At 51.6% G+C, this 11,665-nt stretch overlaps 1 pseudogene; it reads right to left on the reverse strand.

The window, feature by feature from the left end:
• Positions 1-891: 891 nt before the first annotated feature.
• On the reverse strand, positions 892-7,855 carry LOC115916566 (annotated as a pseudogene).
• Between the last annotated feature and the right edge of the window lie 3,810 nt (positions 7,856-11,665).

Below are 11,665 nucleotides of genomic sequence, written 5' to 3' on the forward strand. Positions count from 1 at the left end.
TGTCCAGAGGCTCCACTCAAATTAAGATCTTTTGAAAGTGGAATTAAGCCATTTGGGGTTTGTATCAAGAGATTCTGGGGGGGCATGGAGCCATTTTCAGTGTGATTGTGTTGTTTTAAGATGATTGGTCAATCCCTCCTGGCTTTTGCTGTGCACACCGATGCAGAAGACTCCCCTACATCCCCACAGAATCCCCAGATACTCTGGAATATCCCCCTGAACTCCAAATTCTCCCCAAAAAGCAGTAAAATGGGAGGGTTTTACGTGTCTTTTCTCAACTTCTTTATTTTTACCCCACTTTCAGGGGTTTTAAAGGGATGAAGAGGAATCAAAAGAAAATTAAGGCCAAACAAAAGTACTTACATGTTGGCATTGTGTGAATATCCATGGAGTTGGGTTGGGTGGGTGGAAGAGAATTTCTTTGAGGAGTTTCCACCCCATTGTGTCTGAAATCTTGGTCTTCGTTCCAGTCCGTCGCTCTGAAAGACACCCAGGGGCCTTGGAGAAGCGGAATTGTATTATTGAGTTGTAATTGTACTAATTGAAATAGGAGGAAAAGGAGATGGAATTAGGGAGGAGGAGGAAGGGGAGGAGGAATAGCAGGAAGCTCATGGATCCACCACTCCCCATATCTGCAGCCGTCCCCAGCCTGGGGGCATCATCCCCCCTCTTGCCTCAAATATCCAGGGGGAATGGGGCGTGTCTCTCAGTATTTGTTCTTTATGAGACAATATCTGGATTTTGCAGAACTCCAAAGCTGATCTGCAAATGCCCCTCGGGGGATACTGAGGGGATTCCAGAGATGTTCTTTGTCTGGCGACTCCTGGTGGCTGCTGCCAGCCGAGCCATGGCGGGGATGTGGAATCCCTGGAGCTGCGTGGTGATCAGCCACTAGCAGGGCAGGGGGACCAGGAACTCCCTTTCTGGGGACTCCTCAGGAGAGCCAGGGTTGGGGGAGGGCCAGGACCCCTGGAGAGAGGCAATGTGGTAATCACAAATCCTGTGAACAGAGAGAGACATAGTTCTCTCCCAGGATTTTCCTGGGAAGCTGTGAGAAGCTGTGAGAAAGTTCAGAGAAGAGAATGAGAAACAATTCTTATCTCCATTTGCTGCACTTTTTGTTGTGCACGTGTGGAATCTGTTATGGAGATTGTTTACCAAAGGGTGATTTCTTAATTGGACACTGGATGGTGTTTGGATCGATTGACCAATTAGGCTAAAGCTGTATTGGACAGTTCAGTAAGGGTTACAAGTTTCTTAAGAGTATAGTATAATGTAGTATAATTTAATAAAGCAATTGATCAGCCTTCTGCATTCATGGAGCCAACGTTAATTATTCCCTGTTCAGGGGACCATTGCCACAATAAGGCAATACTGGAACTGAGGGATCCCTGACAGCCCAGAGAGGGGCAAAGCTCTGTGAGGAGTAATCTGGGAGAAGGAGAGATCCTGGAGAAGGCTGAACCCAGGGATTCCAAGGGCCTCCAGCAGTCTAGAAAGTGAGGAACCCTGGAGATGGAGGATCCCCAATGTACATGAGACCCCCAGCAGGCCAGACAGAGGGAAACCAAAGTGGAGACACCAGACAGGGGCACCCAGGCAGGTGAGGAGGAAGTCACTGCCCCTTTCCTCCTCTCCTCTACTCTATCTCCCAGCCCAGCTTTGCCCCCAGCTGCAGGACAACCAACGTTGTCCTGCCAGGGATGGATTTGGGGGATATCCTTTCCCTTCCCTCTGGCACGGAGGCAAATCCCATCCCATCCCATCCCATCCCATCCCATCCCATCCCATCCCATCCCATCCCATCCCATCCCATCCCATCCCATCCCATCCCCTCCTCCCTCCTTTATTCCTCTCCTTTCTCTCCTCTCTCTCCTTCCCCAGGCACTGACAGAGACCAGGGAGGACAAATCCCTCCATCAGAACCTCGTGGAAAGGCCATTTTGAGTGACTCCATGGCACAAGAATACAATGGGGAGGAGAAGCTACAGTGTTATCCCATGAGGAGCGTCTCCAAACACAGCCCACAGTGCTCCAAGGAGGAAAGGCCTATCCTGTGTCAGGAAGGTGGCCAAAGCTTCATCCAGAGCTCGGACCTGGTGGTCCTTGCATGGTTTCACATTGGGGAGATGTGCTACAGGTGCTTGGAAAGTGGCAAGAGCTTCAGATGGAGCTGCTACCTGATCTGGCACCAGAAGATCCACATGGGGGAACGGCCCTAGAAGTGCTTGGAATGTGGGAAGAGCTTTAGCCAGAGCTCCTGTCTGATCCACTGTCGGAACCCAAGAAATTCCTCTGACTGCCCTGGAGGCTCAGAGACCTTGGCACAGAGTCAAAGACACCTGTGCCTCCGATTTTAACCCATAGAAACACTTAACAAATTCGTGCGAGGAGTTACAAGCCACAAAGATTTGAGTAAAATGTTACTAAATTTATCACCAAGTGAAAAATGTAGAATTTTGAGGTTTTTAGAATGGGGGTTCAGGAAGCAAGATATAGAAAAATCTGAGTGTGTCCAGTCTTTCTCCTCCTTCTTTGCCTCCATCTTCTGCTGTGATAGTAGCACTTTTAGATTGGTTTAGAGACAAACTGCCTAACATAGGTGATAAGTATTAGAAAATTATTGTAAATAATGTACACATAGTTTTTAGGATAAAATGATAAAAGATAACACCGCCCCAAAGCAGTCAGTGTGCAATGAACCAACATGCTAAACAGATCTTAGCAAGTCAGAGAAAGAATTTTAAAATAACAAAAAATAAACAACCTTGAGAATGAGAGCCAAGGAATCCTGTCTTCTTCAGTCTCAGAGCTAAGAAAAAGAGATTTCCTAACACCTCAGGGTCATCTTGACACCAGAGACCCCATCAACCCACCATCAGATAATTCACATGGAAGAACAGCCCTACAGGTGTAGGGAATGTGTGAAGATCTTCAGTGACCACTCTAACCTCATCAGCCACCAGTGCCTGCACTCCAGGGAATGGCTCTACCAGTGTGGGGAGTGCAGGAGGAGCTTTGGCCAGAGCTCCCGCCTGATTCACCACCAGAATATCCACACTGGGCACTGGCCCTAGGAGTGTCCTGACTGTGGGAAAAGCTTCACCCAGGGCTCTACCTTGACCTTACACCAATGGATTTACTGGAAAGGGAACCCCTGTGAGTACCCCGAGTATGGGAAGGGCTTCAAAAGCTGCTCCAACTCCATTACCCATTGGAAGACCCATGCTGGATGATCCACAGTCAGCCCCGTTGGGCAGAGACCTAGTGACCCATGTTCCTGGTAATCCGTGCTGGGACTGTATTGGGTTTGTGTGATCAGGTGTTGGAAACAGGGGTGCTCCAGGGATGGCTTCTGTGAGGAGCTTCCAGAAGCTTCCCCCATGTTTGGCTCCTGTTCTGATCCACTCCCGAAGGCGAGGGTAACCCAGGTTCTGGTTCATGGATCCCTGGCAGAGATCAAAGTGACAACAGTGATTGATCTGTGGGTTATAAATATATCTCTGTTGGGTTTATTTTAGAACAGTTTCTTTGCCATGTAAAGCAGGTTTGGAACTCTTTTTGGTTACCATCTCTAGCAATATAGGAGCATGAAAATAACACTTATAATAACTTATAAAGGAAAAGAAAGTAAGTATAAGAGTAGAAAGACACACAGTCACCAGCCCTGGATCCTGCAACAAAAATAGTTTGTTACAGTGTCCTTGTCCTTGGTCTAAGTGATGGCCCCAGGATGGATCCCTTGGGGGTTGGGAAAGCCCCAGAAACACCAAGTTCTGTAAGTCAGTACAGATTCAGGTTTGGGTGAATGCCCAGGTATCTCCTCTGGTGGGAGTTTTACACTGTCTGATGTCACACTGTGGATCCCAGGGCTCTGATGGTTTATGGCCCCTTCTGAGATGTAGCCCTGCCTCTCCCAGCAGCGCAGCTGTGCCAGGTATGGCCCATGGGAAGGGATGAAAACCTCCAGCCCTCTGTGTGAATGTCCCGGCCTTCCCCAGGGGAGTTTCCAGAACTGAACCAGTTGTGTCAGGGAGGGCATTGCCCTGGTCCAAAGCCCTGTCCTGTTGGAATGTTGGGGGACACAAGGCAGATGATGGACTTTGGACCTGGTTAACATAAGAGATTTGATAACTCTTGGGCTGCCTTGGGAAAAACAAATGGAACTTTGGAAATTAGACCTGGATTGCAAGAAGATTCAATCAAACGGGTTTACCGGAAAAAGAAAATCCCATTAAACTCTGCAGGCAAGAGATGTTGTTATACGCATAAGTTTGTGTATGTGATTTTAACCTAATCATTGCAGTACACGTTACTAGTCTCCCTGAAATAGTATATGAGCGTTTGAATCCCACAATAAAATGGGATTCTGATCACTGAATCAGTCTTCCCTGTCTCTCTCCATCGCCGACCCTGTCCCGCCTGGCCAGCGTCTGCTTCTGATCGGCCTCTTCCCTTCCTTGGCTCCCAGCCCAGCTCGTCCAGTCCGGGGCTGGGTGTTCACCCCCTCTGCCCCTGGGCACTTCCCATGCCCATGGCCAGCAAAGCCTCCTCTGCTTTTGCCAATGGTTCGAGCCATTAACCCGGAACATTTCAGTCCCTCACAGCTCTGCTCCCCAAAAGCCCACAGGGACAGGTGGTGCCTCTAAACGACTCCATCCCGCTGAAAATGGCTCAACTCCACCTCCAAACAACTCAATCCTACCTCAAAATTTTGGGGTATCTCCCGATCCCAAATTACTCCCAGTTGTGGATGTTTCTTGTCCACAAACTTCACCCAGACAGGTGAGGGGGTGCCTCCCTTGATCCCCCAACAGACCCCATCACCCTACAGCAGGCTGGGGGCTCAAGGGACCACCCTGGATCCCCCATTCCCACCCCCCTCTGCCCCATGGTCACCACAGCACTGACTGCTGGGTGGGGTCACCCCACTGTTAGCCCCCCAGGGAGGTATGGGGGGTTGGGGACCCCCCCAAGCAAGGTTCTGCTTACACCCCCCCAGAACCCCAAGAAAAGCTCAAGAGATCCAGTCATGGGGACAGGAAGGGACTCCCAGGGGAACCCCTTTGCCGCAGTCCCCCCCCAACACCTTTCCCATCTTCCCTGTGCTGCTCCCCCTCTCACCCAAGAGCTCCTCACCCAAATCCAGGGTGGGCTCCCAGCACCCAGTGTGGGGTGACACACAGGGGACTCACAGGCGTCCCCATTCCTGATCCATCTTGGGGCCGATTCTGCCCCCTCCCATCACATTATCCCTGTGGGTTCCCCCAAAATTCCTCCACACAACTCCCCCATAAATGGGATCAGGGTGAACTGGGAAGCTTTATTGGGAACACTGGGAGCAGCTGGACAGGGACAGAGTTCCAGCTGGGCTGGGGGGACACGGGACCCCCCCAAAATCAGCGGAGCGGGGATGGAGCGGGGGGTCCCCGCCGGGCCCGAGCCCACGGGGAGGGGCTGCGGCCGCCGTCGGATCAGGAGCTCTGTGGGCACAGAAAAGGGGGTGACACCGGGCTGGGGGGCCCGGGGGGAGCACACACGCTCCGGGGGACGGGGGACACGACCCCTGGGAACCCCCCCTCACCTTCTTGGACAGGTGGAAGCCAAGCCCCAGCGCCAGGAAGACGAAGCCCAAGACGAAGCCCCCGATGCCCGTCAGCATCTTGCTGCGGGCGGTGTCCGGTGGCATCTCTGGGGGGGTACGCAGGGCTCAGCACCCCCAAAACCTCTCACAGACACCCCGAACCCCTCCAAGCACCCTCATACCCCTCCAGCCCACCCAAGACCACAAGACCTCTTTCCTATCCCCATCTACCCTCCCTAGTACCACCCAAGTTCCCTCCCCGTCCCTCCAAGACCCCAAACCCCCTCCCAGTTGACACCCATCTTCCAATGATCCCCCAAACCTTTTCCCAGTCCCACCAGGACTCACCAACATCACTGCCAGTAGATTGAAGCACACTCAACTCCCATCCCAGCCCCATTTTTACATCCCAAACCTGCTTCCAGCCCCTCCAGCTCCATCAGACTCCCTTCCAGTTACATCCAGCACCACCAGGATGTTCCCTCTCAGAAGCCACCAAGAAACCCTTAACTGCATCCCAGTCTCCCCAGCATCTCCAAAACTCTTCTCTGCCCTCCCAGGCCATCCAAACCCTTCTCCTAGTTACCCTCTGCCTCCCTCAAACTCCCTCCCAATTACTCCCAGCTACCACCAACTCCCCTCTCAGTCCCCCCAGTCCCACTCCCCCTCCCCCGGTGCTGTGGGGGCCGGGCCGCACCCCAGTGCCGGCTCAGGGGCTGCTCCAGGCTGACGTGCTCCACCGGGCAGCTGCAGGTGAGCCCACGCCGGTGGGGGGGTTTCCAGCAGCACCCGCAGCTGGTAGGTCCAGTCCCCGTTGGGAACCACGTCGGTGGCCACCACGTGCTCCGAGAGCTCCTGCTGGCCCTGGAACCACCTCACCTGGATGGCAGCAGGGTAGAAATCCATCACGGAGCAGAGCAGGCGGCCGGGGCCAGGCTGGGAGCTCGAGGGGGGCACCAGTGAGATGGACACGGTGGGGGGCACTGGGAGAGTTTGGGGAGACACTGGGCTAAAATGCGGGTAAAATGGGAGACACGGGGAAGGACTCGGGTAACACTGAGAGGGACTGGGGAGAGACTGGGAGGGGGTTGGAGAATGCTGGGAGGGCACTGGGAGAGAGGATGGAAGTCTGAGGGTGGACCGAGGACTGGGAATGGAATTTCAATGAACTGAGAGGGACTGAGAATGAAGTGCCTGGCACTGGGAGGGATTTCTGTGGCACTGGGAGGGCCTGGGGCGGCACTGGGAGGAACTGGGGATGGCGTGCGCGGCATTGCGAGGCCGAGTCTAGCCCGGGGCACTCGGCGCTGCCGGTCTGCCTGGCAACTGATGAGTCATCAGAGACACGCGCTCTGATTGGCTGGGGCAGTTCCACGCACCGTCGAGATGGACAAGCGGGGAGCACTGGGAGAGACTGGGATGGAGTGGGAGAGATAGGGAGAGCTCCGGGACACTGCGAGGTGGGCAAGCGCCCACGGGAATGGGCACAGGAAGGGCTGACATGTCTGGGGTTATTCCCAGGGAGGGTTTGAGGGGCTCCGGGGTCATTGCCAGGGCAGGGCCCGAGGGGGACCCGCTTTGCCCCGCGCTCACCTCGGCGCTCCATGAGGAACGGGGTGGACAACTCGTAGTTGTGTCGGCAGTGCCTGTCCACCGCACCCCGTCTGTGCTCCATCCATTCCGGGTCGCTGTTCCAGTACCTGGCAACCTCTTCGCCATACGGGGTGTCCCCCACAAAGTGCCCCACATCGCTGTCGAAGTGCACGTACTGCTCCCGGTTGTAGATGAACCTCTTCACAAACCTCACCCGCTCGGTGCAGTTAATGAAGTGACACTCGGACTGAACCATCTCCTGGAACACTCCTATGAGTGCAGGACACAGGTCAGAGGGTGCCCCTCCAGCAGCCCCCAGCACCCCACAGCAAACGAAGATCTCAGAGGCAACCCCGGATCCACGCTCTGCACCCCGTGTGCCCCACGTGCCACCCCTTGTAGGCCCTTTCTTCCCGCGGCCCCTCTTTCTCTTTTCCACTCTTCTCCGTATTTTCATCCCCCTTTTCCATAACTCCTCAGTCGCCAGCTCTACCCCCCACATCAATTCGAGGGTCCCACCTCCCCCTTTTCCCTCCCCCCACCGTTCCCACTCTCCCACTCCCAACACTTCCCTTCGCCCCCCCACCCCCCACCCGAGAGCTCCGCGCCCGCAGCCGGGGGCGCTCCCAGCACCACCAGTGCCACCAGCAGGGCCCCAGCTGCCGCCCCTCGCCCCATGGCCGGGGCCGGGCAGGCTCTGACACCTCTCCCCTGCACAAATTGCCCTGGCGGTAGAGCCTGGGGGCGAGGCGGAGCACGGGTGGAGTCCGGGTGAGGAGCTCTGGGCGCTGTGGGACCGCCTGGCAACTGGGGAGTCATCAGCGCCGCGCGCTCTGATTAGCTCTCTAAATGGCTGAGGAGAGGCCCAGGAGCTGGAAGAAAAACCGGGAGAGATCCCGCTCCGAGAACCGGCACGGGCGCATCAGACCCAGCCTGGGCACAGGGAGTAAATTTATTATCAACCAAATCACAGCAGGACAAGGAGAAGAGAAAGAAATCTCTCCAACACCTTCCCCACACCCAACGGGGACCATCAGGACCACGGATCACCAGGACTCTGCCCAAAGGGGGTCACTGGGGATGCCGCACTCGGGGCACTTGCAGGGCCTCTCCCTGGTGTGGATGCACTGGCGGGTGATGAGCTTGGAGCTCGGGCTGAAGCCCTTCCCACACTCCCCACACTCGCAGCGCCATTGCCTGATGTGGATCTTGTTGACCTTAATGCGGTGGGAGTTCTTACTGGAAGCTCTGCCCGAATTCCAAGAACTTGTAGGGCCATTCCCTGAGGTGGATCCTACGAGGATTAACCAGGTCAGACTTCCATATGAAGCTCTTCCCACATTCCAAGCCCCAGCAGGGATGTTCCTTGGTTTGGATCTCCTGATCCTGGGCCAGGTGGGAGCTCTGGCTGGAGCTCATTCCACATTCCAAGCACTTGTAGGGTGTCTCAGCTTGAGAGACGATTTAAAAGAGGACACTCTGGAGTGAGTGTTGTCCCCTCTACAGGGTTCCAATTATCCCTTTCCACCAACAGGAAATGAATGTTAATAGATGAAAGTGAAAAAAACTCCAACAGTTTATTAACAAACAGAATGCCCACAAGGCAAGAATAATTCAAATAAGAGTAAATAACTGCTAGATATTAAATTGTCAGACCTTACCCCCCACACACACCCTGGGACAAAAGACCCAAAATGCCAGAGAAATCCCCGCTCACGACACGGGGTACAGGTGGCACCGGCTTCTCCCCCAGGGCAAAGCCAACCAGGGGCTGTCCCAAGGAGATGAAAGCCCGGGGCTCGCCCGGCGTTGAACTCCTCCCCAGCCGGGCTCCGCGGGCACGGGCCCGGCGGGTGAAGCAGCGGCGCTGGAGCCTCGGGCTGTTTTCTCTCCCGGCTCGGCCCGGCTCGCAGCGGCTTTGGGCTGCAGCGGCGCCCATTGTCAGATGTGATTTCTATCTTTTACACTAACTAAGCCTTCACAGCATTAATTTGCTGTGTTGTAATATAGCAATGCTTAGAAGCAGCAAGAACAAGCCTTAAGGAGATAGTAAGCAAAAATATTATAGTATAGTTATGAAACGCAAGCAGTAAACAACAAAGTTATGAACGTTTCTTTTTGAGTCAAGAGAGAGGGGGAAATGTGGGAATCCATAAAGCTAGAGGGTTTCAGGTTGGTGGGAAAAAGACAGGCCTCAGTTGCAGCAGAGTTATGAATATTGCTGATGCATCATGTAAGCTGTAGGGAAGACATGAGGAATAGAACAATAGATCTATGTTTTAGTGTTTCACAATAGCTTTCTAAGTTGCAAAAAGTTTCTACAAATTAAAAGTTAAAATTATGAACAGGGTTTTATGCATTGTCTTCTTATAAATGAACAAGCAAGCATTGTTTTAACCCAAGCTACGTGTGTTTATGTTGATTGGTTAGAATGACTGTCAACATGCTTTTGCTCTGTGTAATTGGCTAAGACAAGTATTTGCTATGTTGTAACAATAAGTTTCTTTGGCTTGCTGCCGGGATAGCGATGCACACCCGAGAGCCAAAGAAATGTTCTTGCTAGGTGCGCCTAAGGTATTAATTATCAGTTGATTATCTCGTTCTTCCACATTTTCCCATTCTGGTAATATTTTGGACCATGTCCACTGGCTGGTACCTAATGCCAACAAGGAAGATTGTAAGAGTTGTTGTAATTTAACCATATCACTGCCAAGTCCTATCAATTTGTTCATTAATACTTCTGAGTCCATTGTATTTAGAACTCCTAGTCCTGTTCTCAATAATCCAGTAAGGTCTTTCTTCTGTCTGGGCATATAAGGCTTGCGCTTCTGCAGCCAGGTAGTCCAGTCCATAAAGGAGGTCCTTAAAAATGGAACAGACTCAGGCTGAATGGCAGAGGCATTTACCTGCATTGCCATCTCTACCTGTTTCAATGACCACTTTGGATTAATTAGCAATTTTTGAATTCCAGTCTTCTTAACAGCATATGTTCCAATTTTGGTAATTATGGGAAAACCATGGGTTCTAAAGTGATTTGAGTAGCCACGGTTTCTCTCAGTGTTGGCACTGGTTGAGTTATTTTAACCTTACCCATTTGGGAAACAGTACAAAATTGAGTTAAATTATAATCAATCTTAAAATCCTTGATTGCACAACCTTCTGTTTTGAGTCTAAACTCTGGACCATTGGCTAAGTCTTTGTCACAGCACTCAGGAACAATTAGAATAAGTTCCATGGGTTTTTGATAAAAATCATGAAACCCATCCTGGACAAACACATAGTCACATACCCAAATATCTTTCCCTTCCCATACAGTTGCATTTGTCACTCTTAGCATCTGATCCAGAGACTTAGAGGGGTTGGAGTCATAGGCTTTCCCTTGGCACTTACATATACCAGTCACATTATATACCAGCAGCACTGCATTAGCTGTGGCTATAGTGGTAATCACAAATGCCACAACTCTCCAGGCTATACCTATCTGATTATCCATTATAACTAGAAACTTTTCCATTCTTCTACTATGCTTATCATTTCACCCACACCCTATTTATTTTCCCAAGAAAGTTTTAATTTCAGTTTGTTGTCACTTGGTACACCTTTCCAGAGTCCCTCAGGAGCCTTCTTCACTCAGGAATGATGGATCTAGGTGCTTTGTTCCTCATTCTTGATTGCAGTAAAGGTTGTGAGGAGCACTTGGAATGGTCCCTCCCACTGCGGTTCCAGAGTCTTTTCTGCAAAAGACTTAACATACACGTAATCCCCAGGCTGTACATAATGTATGGGTCCATCTAGTTCTCTGCTTCGAGCCCCAGCCACATGTTTCTCAGTTTTTCTAAGTTGTTTGTTTAGGGCCATCACATATCTGTGTAGGGTTTCTTCCCCTACTTGAATGGGTGCTGTACCTTCTTGATATCCATATGGCCTTCCATACCGTATTTCAAAGGGACTCTTTTTCCTTTATTCTTGGTTTGGTCCGGATTCATAATAATGCTAATGGTAGAGCCTGAGGCCAAGGCAACTTCACCTCTTGTCCCAGTCTTATTATTTGCTGCTTAATCAAGGGATTAGTTTTTTCCACTTGACCGCTTGACTGAGCATGATATGGAGTATGAAATTCCTAGTCTATGCTTAAATGGAGGCTAATTTGCCACACAATTTTTAAAATAAAATGTGGCCCCCTATCTGAAGACATTGTGGCTGGGACTCCAAAACACAGTATTATTTCTTGTGACAATGCTTTGGTTACCTCCCCCACTTTGATAGTTCTTGTAGGGAAAGCTTCTGGCCACCCTGAAAAGGTGTCTGTTAACACCAATGGGTATTGGTACCCCCCTTTCCTGGGCAGTTCTGAAAAATCAATTTGCCATTGTTGCCCAGGTCCATATCCTTTTACAATTTGCCCAAGCTTTGGTTTAGGAATATTTTTGGGATTAATTTGGTGGCAAAGACTACATTGGTGAGTCACCTGAATCATTGAACTTTGCA

This window comes from Camarhynchus parvulus, unplaced genomic scaffold (genome assembly GCF_901933205.1).
Source record: "Camarhynchus parvulus unplaced genomic scaffold, STF_HiC, whole genome shotgun sequence".
In the NCBI taxonomy this organism is placed as follows: Eukaryota; Metazoa; Chordata; class Aves; order Passeriformes; family Thraupidae; genus Camarhynchus; species Camarhynchus parvulus.